Source organism: Chelonia mydas, chromosome 1 (assembly GCF_015237465.2).
Source record: "Chelonia mydas isolate rCheMyd1 chromosome 1, rCheMyd1.pri.v2, whole genome shotgun sequence".
NCBI classification, from domain to species: domain Eukaryota; kingdom Metazoa; phylum Chordata; order Testudines; family Cheloniidae; genus Chelonia; species Chelonia mydas.
In genome coordinates, this window is record NC_057849.1 from 127299120 (window position 1) to 127321182 (window position 22063).

Below are 22063 nucleotides of genomic sequence, written 5' to 3' on the forward strand. Positions count from 1 at the left end.
CAGAGTCTAAGGGACTACGTACAGTGAGTAAGGGTGGCAAAATCTTGCCCTTTGTGATATGGTTGCAAAACTCTTAAGTCAAAGGTAGAATTTCTCTTAAATAATTATTATTAATAATAATTGGCAGCAAGCCAGGTCAATGTGCCCATTGTCTCAGGCCATCTGCTGTAGTCTACTCTGTACCATTTTTCAGTCAGACTTGTTTGCAGGAAACAAAACATAAATGAAACATCACCCACTGGCTTAACTTGTTAGAAAACTTAAAACTCAGTTTGTTCTTAAAAAATAATAAATTAAAATGTGCTAGCAACAGCAGTATGAACAGCTCTGTGTGCCTGCAGCACCTGCCAAAGCTGCATAATGGCTTTTACAGTCATACTGGCTTGCAAGGGAACACACGATAAACAGGTCTTGGTGATCTGCAATATGCTGTTAAACTTAAAATTCAGGTAGGGCTTTTTCAATAAGAGAGCTGAAAACACAATAAGCAGTAGCTACATCATGCACAGCTCTCTCTGCACCTGTTAGATCCCTCCCAGGACCTCTCCAGTCAAAGTCAGTTACACAATGGAAAGAGAAGCTGCCTTACTGAAATGACCTGTAATAAAACTTTAAATTCAGTTAGTGCTTTGTCCACATATAATGGGTTTTTTTTTGTAAACAAACCATTAAAAGGCAATCTGGCAGTTGGCAAAGATAGCACTGAAGTGCCACCCACAGTGACTTTCCCACAAGTCCCTCTCCCCCTCACTTTAGTTAAGGCAGTCGGCCATTTCTATTCTCCTTTCCTTAGCTATGTACTGTTGAGTAATTATAAAGTCTTTCAAAACAAGCCTGGATCAAGCCATCTTTCAGATGCTCTATGCAATGCTTTAAATATGCAATCATATCACCCCTGAGCTGTGATCTTGTCAGATATCATGACATAAATAGGACTGAGTTATGCCATACCAGAGAGAACCAGTGCTGCCAGGTATGGGGCTAGTGATCCAGGAAGTGGGACTCTTACCTTTGAACCAACGCTTTGAGGCACTGTGATGCTGGAGGTGGCATCTTTCAAATGAGAGGTAAAAATTTATGACCCCATGTGTCTGGAGCCTCAAAAATCCTATCAAACCTTTTGAGAGAATAGCTATGTTAGCCTAACCATCCTGGACAAATTCTATGCTGGGTACCCACACTCTGCCCACTAAAATTGTCCCCTTTAGTTTCAATTATCTTACACTATTTTTCTTTTCCTCCTGCCCTACACTGTTTGTATTGAACAGGCTTTAGTGGTAGGTGAAGTGATCCTGTATACAATTTGTAACTCTTCTCAAAGCTTTTAAAGTCCTTTAGACTTTGTGTAAATGCTTTTACCTTCTTGCCAGTATTAATGATGGGGGGATGGCTCAGTGGTTTGAGCACTGGCCTGCTAAACCCAGGGTTGTAAGTTCAATCCTTGAGGGGGCCATTTAGAGGTCCAGAACAAAAATTGGGGACTGGTCCTGCTTTGAGCAGGGGGTTGGACTAGATGACCTCCTGAGGTCCCTTCCAACCCTGATATTCTATGATTCTAAGATGGTGATTGGCAGGGCCTCCAGCAGCATAGCTGAAAATGCCCTAGTCAAGTGTTATTATGTTAATGTTATGCCATTTACACTTATAAGAAACTCTTGGTATTATCTTGCTGTCTGTCCATTTTTTTTAGCGATCTCAGTACTTCAGGTGGATGGAGTGAGAGAGAAATTATCCTGACAGCTTTCCCTAAGCCTCATGATCACACATCCACAAAAAACATCTCCCAAATGTCTGATTTTTTTTTTGTAAAGTGTTGAAGTTTTGATTAAATTTTGAATTACAGAGAGAAAAAAGGAAAGACTAGACAATGCATGACATTTCATTATCTGTATGTTCCTGATATAGCGAGAAGGGAGAATACTTTGGAGACTCAGGACACTTCCAAAGTACCTAAAATAAAGCATGATTACAAAGATAGTCTCCTCACATTATATATTATTAAAGGAACAGATGTATACCATGACTAATCAACAGACAAAGGAAAGACAAGCAAACAGAACAAATGACAAGGCAGGGAAACATTACACAAACAGGACAAGGACAAGTTAAGATCACAAAGACAAGCAAACATTCAGAGGGAGATTGACCCCTAGGGGTTTTCAGAAGGAATCTGTCTACTGTGTGTGGACTAATGAGAATTTTTACTTGCATTATGTGCAAGTACAAGGGTTTAGGCAATGATAGTTGACTTTACAGGTGTATCAAAGCAGCGTGACATGAAGAATGTTAGATACTCTTGATCATTTAGTCTAATCCGCATATAGTGAATGGTTGCCAAACCTGAATCAAGTTTACCTGGTCAGATGAATGGTACCCTTTCAAATCTTATAATTTTCTCTAATACAATGTTGCTCCAGGGATTTTACATATGGAGTGTGAAAGTTTCTTGGTAGTCAGAGTCACTCCGAGGAAACATTTCTCTCATGACTGTTTAAGTTCTCTTTTACACGTGCTACTGGGTAGCTCAAAGTCAGGCTGAAGAATCAAGGACCAGATCTTGAGCTGGTATAAATTGGCATAGCTGCATTTATTACAATGGAGCTCTGGTAATTTTACCAGATGAGGATGTGTCTCAAGTGCAGAAATAAATAGATTATAAATAGAGTAAGCAAAACTGAGCATAGTGTTGAGTATGGATTTATGTCCTAGAGGAATAATTTACATTTTCCTAGGCCTTGCAATGCTGAGCTGAGCAATATCTAAGTACCTTTAAGGATCTGGGCCTAGATGCCTTCATTTTCATTAAAAAGAGGATCATTTAAATAACTTCAGTATTTGACTTACAGGTTTATGCCTTAACCACATAGTAGGACTCCCTTGCTCCGATAATAAATTTCCTCGTAGATCTGGTTTTCTAAACCTGTTATCATTTTTGTTGCTGTCCTCAGGGCTGTCTTCAATTTGTCCACATCTTTCCGAAGGCGTGGTGCCCAAAACTGGCCACAGTGCTCCAGCTGAGGCCCTACAAAAATGCTGCGGGGGAAGAAGGACCTCCCTTACAACCTTTAGCCCAGGTGGCTAGAACACTCTCTTGCAATGGGGAGATCTAAGTTCAAATCCCTTCTCATCAGGCAGAGGGGAGAATAGAACCATGGCCTCCCACATCCCAGAAGAATCCCCTAACCACTGGGCTAAAAGTTATAAAGTAACCCTTTCTCCTGCATTTTCCTTTGCCCTCCTGGCATTTCGTGACTCAAGGCTTTTGCTTTTCTGAAAATGCCTGAAATAGAAATAAAGCATTTTTTGTCAGGCTGAAATGTTTTGTTTTGACCTGGCTCAATTTTCTTTCTGCTTTTTCAATTCACTAATTTTTTTTTTGAAAAATTCTGTATTCATTTCAACCCAAACCCACTATATATTATTATTCACCAAGCTCTAATCTTAACACCCTCATATCCAGATTAGAGTTAGTGAGCAGTAACTGCTACAGTGAGTCAGTAGGGCTTGATCACATCTTTGCCAGACCCATCGATTTTTGCCACTGCATCAATTGCAGAGGCACTGATTTAGCCCGTAGTGAGGTCAAGCCCTTATGCAGATACTTAATCTTATGCACTATGAATACTTCCACTGATTTCAATGGAGTTGCTCACTGTCCATAAAGTTAAGTACGTGCATAAGTCTTTGCAGGATCAAGTCCCTAGTCACTGTCATTTAGAGAGTTCATGGACTCATATTGTTATTATATTCTGCCATGGTGAACGAATGTCTGAATTATTGCATTCTTTTGTTTTTCTCCAGAATTGGAAATTTACCATTTTAAGACAGAAAATTGCCATTTTCATTGCAAATAAATAAAAAGAAAATGTAGCACCCACAAAAAACAATTACGTGATGAAGTGAGCAAAATAATGCCTTTTGTTTTTTGAGAACCTGTGGAAAGGTGATTGTTATTTATCTCTTGGCCCATTTGGCAAACAATGGGAAGTTTGGCACACAATGCATCTTTGTCACATGAAATGTGTCTCACCGATGCAAGGTTTTGCCTTTGAGGTGAAGGAATAGTTGCACCAGAAATGACTCGGTAACACTTATCCTGACTTGCTGATAAGCTAAAAGAAATCCCCTTCTGAGTTCTGCAGCTCTTAATTACCCACTTACTCCTCTAAAAATGAGCACTTTAGCGCAGAACCTGTTGAGCTCTTAAAACCCAGCTGAGATCATCTGAGTCATATTTTAATAGAATATGATTAAAAATTATTCCTGTCCAACTCTTTTATATTATAAATTAGATTGTAAAAGCATGAAAATGTACTACATGACTGTCACTGAAAATCCATGATTGCTAGATTAGATTTATTCTTTGTATCTGTTATGCTTTTATTACTAGGAATTTCCATTGAAGAAAACAATTTCTGAAATATGAGATTATTTTTACTTCTAGTTAAACTGTTGTGTCTAATAATGTCTACTGAAGACAGGAATATTTTTAATGTCATGCAGATGAGCACAGTTATCTAAGAGGTTTCAGGGTGGAGGGGATGAGATTAAATTACTGTATTTGGATAGTCTCCATCTTTGATACAATGGCATTAGATGAAACGGTCACTATTTTCTCTCTTTAAGAGAATTAAATATAAATATGCCCTGTGACATCCCCACATATTGCTACAACTGTTCAGATCAGCATGGTGCATCCATCTACCCCAGTGCCCTTTAAGGTATAACTTTTTATATGTTGTCCCTAAAGGATGCAGTCCCACAGTGACAGTCTGCTTTGCTACTAAAGGACAGATACAAGAATGAATTATTAATGTTCTATTTGGGAAACCATTGTAACTTCAGTGTTGACATCCTATTTATCCCTGTTGAGAAAAAATAAAGTATTTATATGTATTTTGTGTATTGAAATGATGAATGATAACTGTTAAACAAAAATGTAATGCATGTGTTACAGTCACCTTGCAGACAAATTACCATTATGCTGCGTGAGTAATACTTTATAAATCCATTTGTCACACAGGAGAAGTGTCATATGCAATCTGATTCACTGTGCTTAATGTATTAAATGAAACTCACTTTGATTTTCTGCAAAGGATATAAAACAACAATAACCAACTTACATACCAGGACCAGTGACATACATTTTCTTTTTAAAATCTACTTGGTGCCTCTTGTGTATTTGCAAGGAAGAACCGGGGGGTTACATTTCATTTTAATTGGCATTAAGTGCTCTGATAGTTTCTAAGTTATCACACAAATCAAAGCAACTACCACATTATAGTTACCAAGTCAACACTGATTTCTAAACTTTAAATAAATACAGTGGGACAGATGCTCAGCTGCTATGAATCAGTGTAGATTCATTCAATTTCAATGCAGCTACACTTCTCTACAACAGCTGAGAATCTGGCCTAGAATATTTAGTCCCTTTATGTACAGTGACAGATCCTCAGCTGGTATATTTGGAATAGCTCCACTCAAGTCAATGGAGCTGCTATACCAATTTACAGCAGCTCAGTATGTGGCCCACAAGATGAATGTAATACACAATTGATTTTAACAACAGGAAGGATAATATTTTTCAAAAGTATCTAAGTGATTTAGGAGCTACTTTCAATAGGATTTATTGTGTCTATGGGCTAGATTTTTAAAAGGATCTAGATGCCTAAAGATGCAAATATGTGTCTACTGGGATTTTCAAAAGAGCCTATCAGGCAAACTGTCATTGATACATTTGAAAATCCCACTAGCCACCTATCTGCATCTTAGGTGCCTAAATGCTTAAAAAATCTAGCCTGAAGTCACTTTTGAAAAATGTGCTCCTAAGTCATCTGTGTGCTTTAGAATATTTCACTTACAATTTTTATTTGTGGGAAATAAAACAACATTTTTCACATGCGGATCATCACCCTGCCCTTCAAACGACAGCAGGCCAGCTGTCTTCATGCCCTCAAGAAAGTTGCTGGAGCTCCCTGTGAATAGTAACTATCATCTCAGCATTAAGGAATGTGAAGCAGACAATGCAAGAGTAGGCTACTTGGAACAGAACAGAATCATCTGGTGGTCCCAAATGGGAATAATAAAAGCAACACATAACTAACATACATACCTTTAAACGATACCGCGGTATGAAACAAAATAACCATATTCTAAACAAAAGCAAAGATACCTCCCTTCCAAGACCGTACAAAGACTCTGGTCCTACTCTCACTGAAGTGAATGGGAACTTTGCTACTGATTTTAATGGGAGCAGAATTCCCAGGATATTAACAGGTCAAGTAAACCAAAAGAGTCCTGAGGCTGTTCTTTCTTAACCTAAGACTCTGGTAGTCCCCAGATTACAGGAAGCACAAAAGTGGTTAAAAATCACCTTTGCTTCCTTTCTTCACCCTGTTTCTGTGCTAGGTACAGGAATGTAACAATTCAGAATGGTTGCAAGAAAGAATCTTCCAAGGAGAAAACTGGCACTCAGAAGTCCTGACCACAGCACAACACAACAAGAAAGTGTGGTAATCATTCAGAATCCAGAGGGAAAAGTAATATGAACAGAAGAAAGGACTCTTTTGTCATATCTCTACACCCAGGGATCACTGGGGTGTTCCCAGCCAATGCACATACCTTTAGGTACACACAGGATATGGGGAGTGGACACTAAAACAGGGAGGAATGAAAATGTGGGGCAGGAACCATGAAAACAAATCCTGAAATGGTGCAATCTGAAGTTGTGGTATATCTGCTTGGTTGTATGCATGAGTAAAATTAGTTCAAGGAGTTTTTCCACTTTTCCTATGTTATGTTAGCACAAAGTTGAATTGTAGATGCTCGTCCTGTGGTGTAGCCAGAACTGAAGGAGCAACAAATGCTTTCAGTGGCTCCCAGTTGTAACCACAACCACTGTAGTCAGTGGATACGGTCTACAGCCATGCAGCAGCAGTGTGTTATATCTGGTATCAAGGGTCATATGACAGGGGCTAGAAAATAAAGATGTGTCTGTTACTAGCACTCTTATGAATCACACTTCTATTGCATTTGTCATTACCTTTCACATCATTTTAAAGATCTTTTTCCTTGAAGCCCATGTGTAACCTAGCCCCTGCTTAACTTTTTGATCGTGCTTCTTTTTGCTCCTAACATCACCCATTACTCACTGTACTTAATGATAAACCTTTGTGTTCTCCCCTTTTTATCTGCGTACCTGGGTCCACTTCCATGACTCAGTCTATTTCTTAATTTTTATTGGTTTATTGCATGTATTAGTGAAGGTGCTTGATTCTCCTCATCAAAGGAGCTGTTGACAATCTCTGCTGGGAGCAATCACAGATGTTCTCCACTGTCTTTTGCAGGAAGGGTGGAAGCGCTAGCTACTCCTGGAAGGGAGAACTTCACTATCCTCCCAATCCCAGAATAAAGTTCTAGCTCTAATTGTTCTATTTCCTTCTGTTGTGATTGGAGCTGCCACCTCATTCTGGTCCCAAGCTCCCTCTTCCTAGTACATAAAGGAGCTGGCCTTGATTGTCTGAAGAGCTGTAGATGCCTTGAGCTCCCAGTCTCTTCTCTACTTGGCCCCTGAATCTTGACAACAGGTACGGGAGAGGGATGAAATTATGAGCAGGACATTGCTTCGTGTCTTCTGCATCCAGAGTCCTCTCTAGGTCAAGACAAGTAGTTTATCCGTCCCATTTGTTTACAGGGATATTCAATTGACATGCACAAGGGATAGGGCAGGTCACCATAGCTTCAGCCCTGCTTTCCCTGAAAGACATACTATTGTGCCTACCTATCACACAGGTGTGATGCTTCTTTTACCCTCTCCTTCCTTTCTGCACCCATAAAGGGACCATGAAAAACTTGGCCTCCTATAGAAGTACAACAGGGGTGGCCAACCTGAGCCCGAGAAGGAGCCAAAATTTATCAATGTACATTGCCAAAGAGCCACAGTAATACATCAGCAGCCCCCCCATCAGCTCTCCACCCTGCTCCCAGCGCCTCTCACCCACCAGCAGCCTCACCGATCAGCGCCTCTCCCTCCCTCCCTGCACCTCCCGCTCAGCTGTTTTGTGGCATGCAAGAGACTCTGGGGTGGGGAGGAGGAGCGAGGGCACAGCAGGCTCAAGGGAGGGGGCAGAAAGGGGTGGAGTGGGGGCAGGGCCTGTGGCAGAGCCAGGGGTTGAGCAGTGAGCACCCCCCGGCACATTGGAAAGTTGGCACCTGTAGCTCCAGTCCCAGAGTCGGTGCCTGTACAAGGAGCCGCATATTAACTTCTGAAGAGCCGCATGTGGCTCCGGAGCCACAGGTTGGCCACCCCTGGGCTACAACAATATAACTTTGTAATACTGATAGCAACACAAGGAGTTAAAAATAATTAATGATGCATTAGTTATCAGATCTGTTTCACAGAGTTTTTACAGAGTTATCTCAAAAGGCTTCTGGAAAAGTATATCAAGCAAAAGTACAGTAGTTCACCCACAGCTAGCTACTCCCTTGAGTCCATGTTCTCTTTTTAGCACTACTATTGAGGTCCAAATTGAAATCACAACACCAATGAGCCAGAGCAACCATCGTGAACTCTCAACCCTTTGTTCACAGCACAGTGCCTTCCCATCAGATGACTTCAAGTCAGGCTCTTTTCTCAGTTTTCACTGTAATACTGACATGTCATATATTCTGGTCTATTTCTAAAAGTGAAACAGCACAATGCTACTTTTAGTGTATAGTTACAAACAATGCCAGTACTCCAATAAACTAGCATTTTGGTATGTAAAATCACTCGCAAATTCAAAGGGAGATTTCATCGGATTCCTCTCCTTCCCTCCCTACTGCTTTCATATTACCTTGTCATTTACTCTTGTTCTAGTCTATATTGAAAAACAGACATCATACAAAATGTCTCTGTTTTTGGTATGTAAATGAATAGCGTTATGTTGGCAACCACAGGAACCAGGATGCAATCGGCTACAAATGTAGAAACATTCTTCACCACTTTTGACAAATAACACATGTCAGATACAGGGTTTTAATTCTGGACATTTTAGAGATAAGATGAGCCACTAAATTCACATCTGCATTTGGTTTGGATTCTGACTCTCTTCTCAACACACACAATAAAGTTGTTTGGATTCATGGTTTTGTTTATGACTCATTTCTATTAAAAATAGTTTCACAAACTCAATTACAATAATTTTAAGTAGTAAACTTGAATGTCTCTAAAGTTCTACAGCTTATCAAAGTAATAAAAGAACATTTCAATGGGTAAAATCCCAATTAGAAAAAGTGCATACAGTTAACTCATGGTAAAATATAATTATGTAGGAATTCCTTAAATTCAATAACCACAGCACAGTAGATGTTCACAGGTTCATGAACAACAACAACAAAAACCCAGCAGGTGAGGCAAATGGGTCTTTACTGCCTTATAGGGACTATTAAGTTAATTTTGTTTAAGTAAAAAGAAAAGGAGGACTTGTGGCACCTTAGCGACTAACCAATTTATTTGAGCATAAGCTTTCATGAGCTACAGTTCACTTCATTGGATGCATCCGATGAAGTGAGCTGTAGCTCACGAAAGCTTATGCTCAAATAAATTGGTTAGTCTCTAGGTGCCACAAGTACTCCTTTTCTTTTTGCGAATACAGACTAACACGGCTGTTACTCTGAAACCTTTGTTTAAGTAGAAAGCTAATAATATGTTATTTTTTAAAGATAGGTAGTTGGCAATTTTTTTTGTTACTAAGAACACTGATTCAAAGAGACCTTTAATGAACAATATTATATAGCAGGAAAGGTAACTGAAGGTATATCTGTAGCCCATATTCACAGGTGCACCTGTGAGTATCACATTGTTTGAAGGTGCACAAATCTCTCATTTAAGTGTGACGATAGTGTTTGTTGGTGGGTGTTAGCTATCATGAAAACAGATTTCCATATTAGGAGGTTTGCTGCTCTCAGATATCAAGAAACCTTAAAATCTGAAAAAGAAGATACTGAAACATTTATTACCTTGTGGAAAGAAGCTCAGGGTTACATTTTCATGTGCTCAGCATCCACCACTGGGATCAGATTCTCAGAAAGGTTCCTCTATCATTTAGGCACCTACCTAAAAGATAGAGTTTGAAGGTGTCCAGAACCAATCGCTCCCAGTGTGATACTTATGGTCAGATTTCAAGAATTGCTCAGTAGCAGCCAGCATGCCAAGATTTCTTGAAAATCTGGCAACTTATTTTGGTATCTAAATGGGAGGCGAGCTCATCTGAGAATTTGGCCCCAAATAAATATTACATTTTGTCTTTTTTTAGTATAGGTTGGGAAAGAATAACAGAGGAAGAGCAAGGCTCTTCCAATCATTTCTAGCCTAGACTGTAATGCTTAATATGAAGGTGTGAGATGGAAGAAGGAGAGCTGGGTGAAATGTTTTGGACAAAACATGTTTTCACCAAAAAATGCACAGAGTGGCTCAATCAGAACACTGAGAATTTCTGTCAAATTTGCCAAAATTCTGATCATTCCTCTCCCTCCCATAATGTTTTGTTTCATTTAGACATTTTCAAAAATTTTGATTTTTCAATCAAAATGACTTTTTGTTTTGAATTTTAATGCAATTGAATTTTAATAAAGTAGAAAACGCAAATGAAATGAAACAAAATGTTTTGTTCTCCCTGAAACAAAAAAAGGACTTTTTTTCCTGAAAAAATAAAACAAAAATAGTTTTGGTTTGACCTCAAACAATTTTTCAGTGTTTTGGTGCTGTCACCAACCCCCCAAAAGTCAGTTATTTGCACAGCTCTAGTATTACCTAGAAACAAGAATGAAGGCAGAGAATGCACCGAAGAACATGCAGTCAGAATCTGATCCAAAGCCCATTGAAGTCAATGAGAGTATTTCCATCAGTTTCAATGGGTTTTGGATAAGGGTCTCACTGAGAGGACTGTTGTCAGAAATGACTTCGTCCCTCTTTTCTGAGATCCAGTTCATCCTTAGATCAGCTGCTACAGCAGTTGGAACTGACAGTTTTACATTTCTCTCTAATTTTAGACATTTAGAGCACACAGTTTAACTCTGGAGTAAATGAACTGGTCAGTGAATTACAGAAGAAGCTATTAAAAAGGCAATACTGGATAGCACACATATCATCTATTCTAAATACATGTAGAAACTGCAGTAATCGTTGACAATACTTTGTAACTACTGGCAAATGCTGTGTTTTTATTAGTGACCATTGTACTCCGGATTGGCACTGGAGTAGTGGAGAATAGACTTTGACCCTTTAGGATCAGACGGGCTGATATACTGTTGTTTCATTTTGGTTCACAGAGATTTAAAGTGTGCATGCAAGTGCCAAACAACTGGTGTACAGTTCATTTGTTACAGTTTGTGTTATTTTAGTTTTGGCTAGAGACAAAGTAAACTAAACTTGAGGAGTTGAGAGACAACCTTACAACAGAAGTCACACCATTCCAGTAACAGGGCAGCAGCAGATGTTCTTCCCACCAAAAAACAAACAGGCTTTTCTGAAGAAGCACAGCAACAGCAGTGACATACTACTTTACTGAACTGGGGCCCAGGGACCACTATTGTCTCTGAACCCTTCAGTAAAGTTGTGATCAACCACGGTTTTGAAGCTGGTAGTTGCAAATACAACTGGTTTCATTCACTGTGAATGAATTGTGTGATGGATTTAGATTTTTTTTTTTACTTATGAATGATTAACTAAAAAAGAAAGATTTCTATTTGTTATAAACCAAATAGTCTCAGGAAACAAAGTTCTTTGTCTATTTGTTTTCACTAATTAGGGTGCATAAGTAGTCACTTATTTTTTCTAATGTTTCTATTTTTTTTTGCTAATCACCAATATGATAACTGATATTTTTACAAACTTGAAAATAGAGGATGTCATATATCAAATTAGAAATAACGAATAGTGAAAAACTCTTATGTGTACACAGACATCCATGTTCACATTCAAACATGTGTATGTGTATGACAACCATTCCCAAATACTACTGTGAAAAAAAAGTACTAATATTTACTATTTCATGTACTGTGTGTTGATTAATGACATGAGAGGACTTCTTATTTCTAAAACTAAACTCTTTATTAAGAGAACTATCTACAGAGGTGCTGCAACCGCAGTTAGCATTCCAGACCTGCTCACAGACTGGCTTCCTGGTGCTTCTGCCAAACTCTTCCCTCCTGCAATGAATGTTCTTTCCTTTAAGTTCCAAGAAGATTGTTACATTCACAAACAGTAAATAAAAAAGGGCATAAACAGCTGAACCAAAAAGTCATTCAGAATAAAATGAAAGTTCCCAACACAATTTTTGCACGAATACAACCAACCTTAGCTCCTAGGAACTCCCAAGAATAAGTACATAAAAAAATTAGAAGATACAAACAATATCTTACTTCCTTGTAAGCATCACTTCTTTAAAATCCTTCATCCCTTACATCTCGTGCTGTATGCTTTAAAGAAAAAGAATATGTTCTTGAAATTAGATATATCTTGGTAAATTATTGCTGTTGAAAGAGGAGCCAACAATGCAAAATGACTATTAGAGCTGGGTAATGCTCAGTGGTTTTGCTTTACAAAGATTAGTCTGTAAATTTGCTTGTTTTATCTTCATGCTTCCCTCCCATCAAGTTTTGCTTTCAATTTTAAATTTCAACAAACCGCACACATCAAATTATAACTCAGTTGAAGAAACTATAGATGATTTCATTTCAAAATGGGAAACAATGAGTTTTGATATGCAACCATAAATTATTCCACCATGACTAAAATTGGGCTCAGGTTCTCCAAAAAGGTTTGTGAACAAACCTTTCAGGCCAGATTCTGATACCCTTATTCACACTGAGTGATACCTGATTCCACGTGTGGTCCCACTGATTTCAGTCACTTAGTAATCAATATGAGTAAGGGGTTCAAAATCTGGCTCTCAGAAAACATGGTCTGAGTTTCAAGTTTATAATGAAACCCAAAGTCAGATGAGATTTGTTTAAGTCAGAGAGTTTGATGTGAACATTTCACTCACCACTATCTACTCTTCCTCGTGTAACATATTTTTGTAAGGTTTTTAATATTCAGAGTCATCTGAAGCCAAATCCTTTGTCATTTTTACCCAGTCCATGCTCAGGCACAAATTTCTATTTAAGCTAATTTGGCCATGGATATTTTTCTTACAGTGTATTACAATAGGAAAAATCACAGTGAAAATATACCATCTGTTGCCAGCAGCACTGCTGAGTAATCTCTTTCTAGAAAAGAAAATCTCTTTTATTAAATGTCAGCCTTCAAAAGTGCTTCCAACATGAATGAAAACCCTGATGCAAATAACATATGATTTGTCCATTCTGTTTGTGAGTTGTCATCTGTTTGTATGTACTTTGAGGCAGATGGACAGCTGATGGGAAGAATTTGAAGGATGTGTGTGCTGGGACAACTGTCAACTGGTGATGGAAGCTAAAGATATGGAGACATAAAGATGAAATGATAGAAAGAGTAACCCTATGGTTTGTGTCATGGTAGTAAACATTTTAAACATTTGAGTGACCTTTACTAAATTACCTGCTATGATTTCTTTGAGCCAATTATTTTAAAACATTACATGGCTTGAAAGAAACATTGCACAGTAGGCTGAAACCATTAGAGCATGCACATTTTTACTGAATGGGCCATCTATTGATATCTCCTTTGCCAATTTCTGGCCTCTCTTCCTCACTGATGAAACCAAAAAAACCCCCCCTAACTCCACCTTCCACAGGAAAAAATGGAGTCCCCTGTCCAAATGGCAAAACACTCCCTGGTCCCTTGCTTGTGAAATGTTCACAATTCCATTTTCAGCTGAAGAAACACTGATTTCTTCTTCCTTTATCGACAAGAATACAGCTTTCCCACCATATGGCAAATTTTTCCCACTCTCCCACATGACAAATCTGAAATTAATTCAACACTTTGCTGTGCAAAACCTCAGATCTCCCACATGGACATTCCCCCAAATTGCCTACTTCTAAACATAAGAAACCCTCCTGGACAGAGCAGTACAAATAACTGAATTTTCAGTACTGTGGGTGAAGCAAAAACAATTGAAAAAAAAATGTTTCAGGTCAAACAAAATGTTTCATTTGACCCTAAATTAAATGTTTCATTTTGTTTTCTGAGATTTTTTTTCACCATTTAAAAAAACTAAATTGCAGTAAAATTTAAAATGAAAAGCTATTTCAAGTTGAAGCTGTGTTTAGAAAATGTCAACACAAAATGTTCTGATTCTTTCTGATTTTTTTTTCTTAAAAAACAAACAATTCAGTGAATTTAATCTAAATTTGCAAAATATTTTGGTTGACCAGAATTTTGCCCAACTCCACTCCTGGATTGTCATTTTTTTTTGTCTTTCTCTTTCAAACATGCAGATGTGCGAGGGCATGTGCACATACAGATAAACCTGTGATCTTCCCTTTAAGCTGTCAAACACATTCCCCCAATGACAACCCATAGCCGCTGCCTCCAGGTTCCGGAACATTCCTACCCCTACCAAGGCTTAGAGCAGTGGTTCCCAAACTTGTTTTGCCGCTTGTTCAGGGGAAGCCCCCGGCACACCAGGCCGGTTTGTTTACCTTCTGTGTCCGCAGGTTTGGCCGATCGCGGCTCCCGGTGGCCGTGGTTCACAGCTCCAGACCAATGGGAGCTGCGGGAAGCGGGGCGGGCTGAGGGATGTGCTGGCTGCCGGTTCCCCCAGCCCCCATTGACCTGGAGCAGTGAACTGTAGCCAGCGGGAGCTGCGATCGGCCGAATGTGCGGAAGCAGCAGTTCAACAAACCGGCCCGGCCCGCCAGGGGCTTTCCCTGAACAAGTGCAGAACAAGTTTGGGAACCACTGGCTTAGAGCCCTATTATATATAAATTCTCATTTAAATATAAACACAAGGGCATTAATTAATGCTACTATTAAGTGTGAGAATCCAATTGTCCCAGTTTTATTAATTTATCTGCATTGCACATACAGCATCATATTCTGATAGCCTTCCTTCCACTGAGTAGCAACTTACTCCATGCACAGTTCAAGTGAAATCAATTGACTCGTAGAGAAAGGTATTCATTAATGTGGGTGAGGGTATCAAAATCTGGCTCATAGTGATTTCAGCTCAGGCCTGAAGAAGAAATTAAGCCCTAGTTCAGGCCCTGATTGTTTTAGATGCAGTTTTGTTGCCTTTGGCAAAGCATGTCACCTCTGCTTTTCCCATCTGTGTAGGACAGCTAACATTACTCATTTGCCTTCTATGCAGGGTTGTTGTTAACATAAATTTATAATTACAACAAGCTCTGTACACAGAAAGTATTGTCATAAACAGTAAGCCAACATATTCTATAAATCAATGTGGCAGAGCTAATGTTGCTTTGGGATCAAAACTGTTGAACTACCCAACTTTTGTATGATTAAAATCTCAAGTTTAAAACTGCATTAATGAAGTTTTTCTTTTGTTTTAATTTTAATTAAATAGTCCGTTCAATCAAACCTAAAATAAATCTAATCAAATTTTGACATTTCCAAAACAAGAAGATTTGTGTTCTGTAATTAATTTGTGTTGTGCTGGAGAGACTTTTTTCTCACTCTTTTAAAAAACAAACCTCAAGAGACACAAGTGATTCTTTTTTTTAATATTCCTGTTACTTTCTGTTATTACCTTAAAGCTATTCAGAGTTCTGCATCTTCCCAGAATCCTTTCATGTACAGGGGGAAAAAAACATACCAGCTCTACTTAAATAGACTTGTGGTTTATGAATTTGATTAGTTTACTCTGATAGTTGAAATCTTTTGGATGATGATTAAAGTGGACAGGTACCTCCTGTACTAACCCTACGGCAGGAAATGACCCATATTTAAATTGCCAACCAAATGAAATCCCACAGCAAGGAAGGATTACAGATTCAATTGCTTTACAAAAGATCATTTTAGAATTGTACATGATAACAGAAGTCATCACTCATTCTTTTGGCATTTTGTCTGATTTTTATTCTTGTTTCTCTTGATTTATATAAAAAATTTTGGGGGTGGGAAGGAAGAGTATATTTTCTTTGATATCAAGTGGCATCACTTGATGCATGCTTATCTTGTGATCCTGTAAGTTATAGTCCACTAAATGATTTTAATTCAAGATCAAAAATAATGCAACAAACACTTTACAGATCATGGTATACAAAAAATGCAAAAGTCAAATTCAGTTATCTCACACTTTCAAGGAACAACTGTAACCAGCCCGACTGTTATGTCTAGCACAAGTTTCATAGCATTAGTAATAGGAAAAGTGCTAGCTGCAGACAGTTCCCTACATGTTGCTACACATTTTTAAATAATATTCAACATTAATTCAATCATGGTTTTTTTTTTACTATTAGATAATAAATACATATTAGTCATATATTAAAAAAATATAAAGCACTTCAACGCTTCCAAAAAATCTGGCCTTTATCATGTATCTGATATGGGGCCAGACAATGCCAACCAAGGTAAAGAGGATAAGTTCAGTATAAACAAAAGGGCACTGTTAATTTTATTCCTAGTGATTTGTCTTCAGTCCATCATATTTGTACCTGCACAGTGTACCTTTCTATTACTAAAACACTGCCTGGAAACCCAGCTCAGGAATGCACTGAATTATGTGCCTAACTTCAACAAAACTTCACACACAAATTAATGGAACTACTCACGTGCTGAAAGTCAGGCATCTGCTTTTCTGTTTTTTGGAATCAGGGCCTAGATTTACAGTAAGAGAAAAATCACGAAACATGATGGACCCAATTCAGATACCTTTACATGTGTTGAATAACATCTTACTCTACGAATCATCCCATTGGTATCGATGCAGCTATTTGTGAGGAAAGGTCCTGCTCAATATGAATAGTATGCATATGGCTCAAAGTTAATGCCATAGCCATTCCAGAGAGACTCGATAGGCCTAAATTCTAAATGCAAATTATGGTCCAGGGTAGGAAACTTTTATTCCCTTTGATTAGTGCCTTACTTGACCAATCATCCTCTTGACTTTTATTGAGTCTATTTGAGGATTAAGGTACTACTCATGGTGAGTAAATATCAGAATTTGGCCCGATATGGGCAGATGCAAAAAAAGTAATTGTATCGGCAAGTGATGTAAATTCAGATATGGATTGGTAACTATGGAAAACCAGTTGTACACACATGAAAGTATATGTTGGTTCACATAAAAGTATAATTTATATTCATGAATCAGACATCAATTAAAAAAAGTCTCTCTAAAAATTTGTGATTTTCAGTCTTAGAAACGTATCACTTTTACTTTGTTCCTCTTCTTAAGCATATCAGCATGGCACACTCTAGAATGAATTTCAGCTTAAAATAATGTTTCTTTGCTGCACAAACATAAAATGAAGCCTGTCCTACTCACCTTTCCATCAAGCAAACTGCTTGCTCCCCTACAAAACGACTGGATAATCTTGCTGTGCATCAGACTGTATTCTCCCTGAAATCAAATCTCACAATCAGGATCACAAGAGAAATAGGAAGAGGATTATGTTAATAAACCTTCCAAAGAAATGGACAATAGGGAATAGGGGCTTATGATTTTTTATTTGCACTGACTTTTTTAAACAGAGGGCAACATCAACTGTTAAAAGAATAGACTGTACATCTGCGAAATAAAAAGAAAAGGAGAAAAAGAAGATTCCTGTGGCATAACACATAATATTGTTAATCTAAAATGACAGTGTGCAGATAGTTTTCATGCAGTTTGAGTAAAAGCAGCCAAATACCTGTTATTGAGTCAAATTTATCTTCTATCCTTTGAATAATAGCCAGATGACTGAAAACTAAGAGCAAGCAACAGTGATTTGTATTTGATAAGAATTACATTTTTGGCACCTGGAAAGGCCCAAAGTAACAATATTTTCTTGGATGATTGCTTATAGATTTTGGCCGATCATCTAAAATACACAAACATAAATCCTCTAACCCATATTGTGAGTATTTTCTACTGGAAACTCTCCCAATATACTAGACAGAAGTGCACAGAAGAAGGGGCCCTGATTCCTCTAGGAAATTACTCCTGATATTATTTGTATAGACCTGTGGTGTGCAGGTGCTTTGCAGACAATCAAGCTGAAGAGCCTTCCCTGAGGAGTTTACAGTCTAGATTAGACAAGAAACAGAGAGGGAAGAGGAAGGATGAATCAGAATGGTCTGGTTTGTGGATCAATATTTGAGATGCATTTTTTGTAATTCTGTGTTCTTTTAAAAATGCATTTAATATTACTGTGATTAAAGTTAAATTTCAAATGTGAGATGAAGCAGAACAAGAATAGCTGGAACTATGGGATTTTATTAGCCACTAGAAGAAGGAGAGCAAAGCTGCTGTGTACACTGAAGGAAGGAAGGAAGGAAGTTATTTCCAGGATAAAGGATGGTATGAGAAAAGGTGCACTTTCTCAGCTGGGAGAGATGAAAAGAACAGCTGGGTGAGGTGAATTATCAGAACATCATACATGAGGGACAGTGCAAGAGGAAATAAGAACTGGGGTGTAGGTAGCACTTTGAAGAATTTTATAAGTGAGGAGGTGATGGTAGGAATCTGTCCATCAGCTTTAGATATATATAGTCTGAGGAAGAAGTGTGGCACATCCAGGAGGAGATATTAGAGGGAATGTAGTTATATGAATTTAGCTCTTGGGAAGAGAGATGAGATGGAGATACAGGTTTGAGAGTCATCAACAAAGTTGAATCCTGAAACTATAAGGAGTGTATAAGATTCCCAGTGGAGCAAGTGCAGAGGGAGAATAACATAGGGAACCAAGCACAGACATCTGGTAAAAACTCACAGAAAGGGGATGGAGGAATAGCATCTGTATTTGGTTGTCGTGGTAATAGAATTTTGTTGTTGCCATGGCAACTGAGTTAGATTATTAGGGGATAGCCCAGCCAGTTTTGGCTGGTTTTTGGTTAGTTCAGTGTGGCAATAAATGGCTGCTTTTAAGGGTTACAGCTCTCTGTGTCTCAAGTGATTTCTTCCTAAAACTGTTGCCCCCAAAGATACAATAATGTGGCGACGAGGATGGGATTCCTGTGCTGCCCCAGCAACAGAAGGAAGTAGAAGTCAAGGTACAAAAAAAAAGCCCTTTTGCTGTTGGAAGGGGGTGAGAACTGGCTTGTTTACGCTGACTGTGCAAACTGAAACTAAAACCATGGCTACACTTACGGGGCCACTGGAACCTTTAGAGAGACTATAATGCAATGGCACTTAAAATGACATTACAGAAAAGAAGAAGGTGCCAATATTCTTAAGTGTTGTAGGGGCTAAGACCTACTCCCTGCTACGCAGCTTACTACACCCAGTTAAGCCACAGATCAAATCTTACAGTGACATTGTGGAAATCCTGGGGTCCCATTTTTCTCCAAAACCATTGGTACTTGCTGAAAGATATAGGTTCCACAAAAGAGACCAGAAAGAAGACGAAACAGTTGTACAATTTGTAGCAACTTTGAAAAACCTTGCAGAACACTGTGAATTTAAGAAGATATTAAATGACACCCTATGTGACCGGTTAGTGTGTGGCCTGCACAGTGAAGCTATATGGAAGCGTCTGTTGACAGAGGCTCAGCTTACCTTACAGAAGGTTGTTGATATTGCGGTCTCCATGGAACTGGCAACAAAGGAGACACCATACATCTGTGCATCCCTTAGGGAGCATAAGGTGTCACAAGAACCTACCCACAAAACTGTGGGGAGTCAGGAATGTTACTGCTGTGGTAATCTGGGTCACCATGCCTTAGGATGCTGGTGTGAGGACCTGGAGTGTCGACACTGTGGCAAAAAGGGACACACTGAGTGTGACTGTAAACAAAAGAAAAAGAGTCCTGTGGTCTGGCCAACCAAAATGGGAAATCTGCATACCCTAGAGCAGACCCAGGATGACATCTCCTCGCAAGAAGAAGTGCCACTCCACGTTTTGTCTTTGGCAGTGGGCCAAAGACAAATAGTGGGTAACCCCGCTGTTGGATGGCAACCCTATACACGGAACTGGAAACTGGTGCAGCCGTCTCACTGGTCTCCGAGACTGTGTATAAATAAAAGCTACAGCATCTTCTGGTTAAGGCAACAAAAACTGTTCTGAAGAACAGGAGAAGCTGTGCCCATGTTGGGCACTACTGATGTTAAGGTGGAGCTCAATGGACAGGCTGCTAAATTGCCACTGTTTGTGGTGAGAGGTAATTACCCAGCCTTAATGGGTAGGTCTTGGCTTAGGAAGATTCAGCTGAACTGGGCAGAAGTGCACCGAATGACTAAGGAAGAAACCAGTCTGCCCACTATACTAAGGAAACATCCTGCTGTTTCTGGAGAGGATCTGGGAAGTATGAAGGGAATCACTGTGACATTGAACATTAAACCTGACAGTCAACCAAAATATCTGAAAGCCAGAACTGTGCCGTATGCCATCAGACCGAAGGCTGAAGTGGACCTGGAGCGTCTGATCACAAATGGAGTCCTAATACCAGTTATCAGTAGCCCATGGGTAACTCCTATCGTTCCAATAGTGAAGAAAGATAGCTCCCTCTGGATTTGCGGTGATTTTAAAGTCACTGTCAACCCGGTGTTGTGTGCAGAGCAGTACCCACTTCCCTACATCGATGACCTCTTTGCGAGCCTGGCTGGGGGACAAAAGTTCAGTAAGATTGATCTGAGTCAAGCGTATTTACAGACGCACATCGATTAAAAGTCCAAAGAGCTGTTGACTATTGTGACACATAAAGGGCTTTATCGATACTGTTGCCTACCTTTCGGAATAACGTCTGCTCTTGCCTTGTTCCAGAGGGCTATGGACCAGATCTTGTGTGGTTTGCCAGAAGTCCAGTGCTATCTGGACAACATCTTGGTCACTGGAAGGAATGAGGTGCCATAAGTACTCCTGTTCTTTTTCCGGATACAGACTAACACGGCTGCTACTCTGAATCCTTTGTTCTATTACCACTTCTGTTTAATCAAGGTGAAATTCATCTCAAAGCCTTTAAGACTAATTTGCAAATTTGGGGGCTGGCTCTGGGGTTGGCCCTTTGAACTGGGTGAATTTCACCCTCCCTGAAAAATAAGATGTTCATTAGTACAGCCCTTTCGGATTGGACCCTTCCTAATATCACAGCACAAAGGGTAGGGCTGTGGGCCCAGACATCCTAGAAGAGCCTGCCTAGACCTGAGCCATTATTTTGCTAACGTACAACCATTTAGGTCAGTGCACGTAGCTGTGTGTACTCCCTTCACTATATAAGACACATTTTCCTCAACTTCAGAGATATGATTTACTTAAAAAAGAATTGAGGCCCCAATCCTACATTCTGCTCTGTATAGACAGGCCTTTATGCTTGCCTGCATGGAGCCCCATAGAAACGAACAGGATTCTTGGATTGTATTGCAGGACAAGGGTCTAGGTGACTAACATTTTTATAAAATCATTTATACAAATGCAGTCATACCTCCGTTGAAATGTAACAAGATTTTCACAGCTCACAGTAACACTACCTGACACTTGAGGATGGTAACAGAAGAAGAATGTATCTAGTAGAAACTACAGGGAAATGTAGTTAGAGCGAATGTAATTATCCAAAAAGAAAGCTAGTCAGAACACTGCGGTTAACACTCCCACACTTGCAAAAAGTTTCGTTTGCACTATACTGATCACTAGCAGCTTGTAGAGTGGGTATGTCCAATGCAGATTGTAACAACATAGTGGCACATTAGTTCAGTACTGACTTCGGTAGAAGAGGAAAACACACTGAATCATCAAAATTTCCCTTGGAATTCTCCTACACAAGTACTCATGCAGCCTAACTGTGCTTGGTTCATGCATTTTGACAGCATCAAAACAAACACACAACAACAAGTTGGCATATCAGTATGCTGAAATAAAAAGGTAGAAATATATATTTTGTGTAAGAACTTAAGAGTGAAATACTGGCCCCATGGAAGTCAATGGGAGCTTGCCATTGACTTCCATGGTGCCCAAGTAATGGTGAACAATATGTTTTTGGTTATGGAGGAAGAGCGGAGCT